Genomic DNA, 1,779 nt, shown 5'->3' with positions numbered 1-1,779 from the left:
TGACGAGAAACTGGTTAATAGGGGAGATGGGGTTGGGGAGCAATCTCTGATAGGGCTCAGAAAAGACTCCTTAGCACTTATCACCTTCGTTATGCCCTAGATACAAGCTCAGAACAGGCGGTTGTAAACTTTGCAGAGACACGACTTCCAGCTGGAGGAAAACAATTTACGAACCCGGGACACCACCGAACAACAAAAAAAGAAAGGTTTAACATATATGTTCTTTTTAAAAAGCATTATGAGAGAAATAAGTGTGGGTGTGAGCATGTCTGTTTGTGACTGGATGTATGTTGTATGGCGGAGAATAAAGGGTGTGTGGATTTGTGTTTGAGTGTATGTGAAGATGTGTGTTCAAGTATGCCTCAGTGGTGGTGTTGTATGTGCCTGTTGTGTCTGGGCGGATGTTTTGCGTGCGGGTATGCGTGTGCGTGTGTGGGCACAGAAATCACTCACAGCAACAATGACAGAAAGGCAGTCTGAACTAACGCTGGTCTTTAATGAGTTATTAATTTTTCCCGAGAGCGAGCAGGGCTTCGTCTTTACTGCTGGTCTCTGCTGTCCTCTCCATCACTACCCCACTCCATCACCACCCCACTCCCTCCAACCCCACTCTACCCCACCACTCTCTCTGTCCTTCTCCAGCCTCTCTCTCTCCCACAATCTCTCTCTTTCTCTCTCTGTCTGTCTCTAACCCCTCTCTCTCTCCGCCCTCTTCCATCCTCTCTCCTCTCTGTCTACCCCCTCTCCCATACTTAACTGAACGCATCCTGTAAGGCTGCCTGTTTGGCAGACCTTAGAGATAAAAGGGATCCCAAACGGAAGCCCATAAAATCGGACCATGGCGAGACCACTGTCATGTGACCTTGACTCCTGTTTTATCACATCATTAACGCGGAAACACTCCCAATAACGTGGGGGGGGGGGTGGGGTGGTGTTGGTTTGGCTGTCTGACGTCTCTGTTTCCTCTTCTGTATGTCTGTGCGTGTCCGAATGTTGTTGCAATCGAGCTAACGGTGTCTATACGCACACCCAATCTCTTCCCCATCCCTATCTCACTCCATCTCTTTCTCCCTCACCCATCTCTCTCTTTCTCTCCATCTCTCATTATCTCTTCACGACTTCCTCTCTCACATTTCCCATCTCTCTTTTTCCCTCCCAATTCCTTCCTCCCTCCATCTCTCCCCATCTGTCTTTCTTCTTTCAGTACTCCCTCTGTCTCTCACCATCTCTCGTCAACTCTCCTTCGCCAGTCTTCAGAATCAGAATCAGAATCAGGTTTAATATCACGAACATATGTCGTGAAGTTTGTTATTTTGTGGCAGCAGTACAGTTGTTTTGAGGCGCCAGTGTCCTATCTCCTTCCTCACCCCATCCTCTCTTCTCTCTCCCTTTCTTCAATCTGTTCCTTTCCACCCTTTGCTCCTGCTCATGCTCTCTCTCCCCACTCGTCTCTTCCCCATCTCTTCCTCCCACTCCCATCTTCTTCTTCTCCGCCTGTTTACATATTTTCCTTTTCCCATTCCCTCTCTTCCTCCCTCACCGTGTCCTACTCCCCACCACCCGACGTTTTATCTCTGTTCCGGCAGTTTTGTCAGTTTCTTCCTCTCCGTCTTTGGACCCCCCATCCCCACCACACTCCGTCTCTTTTTCGCCCGTCTCACTAACCCATCCATATCCATTTGTTCCTTCCCTGAGTGTCTCACTCCCGCTCCGTGTCCGTCTCTTCTCTCCCTGTGTTTGTCTCACACCCGTCATAGTGTCTATATCCTCCTCTCCGTA

This window comes from Mobula hypostoma, assembly GCF_963921235.1.
Source record: "Mobula hypostoma chromosome X1 unlocalized genomic scaffold, sMobHyp1.1 SUPER_X1_unloc_3, whole genome shotgun sequence".
Classification (NCBI taxonomy): Eukaryota; Metazoa; Chordata; class Chondrichthyes; order Myliobatiformes; family Myliobatidae; genus Mobula; species Mobula hypostoma.
This window is presented reverse-complemented; position numbering follows the sequence as displayed.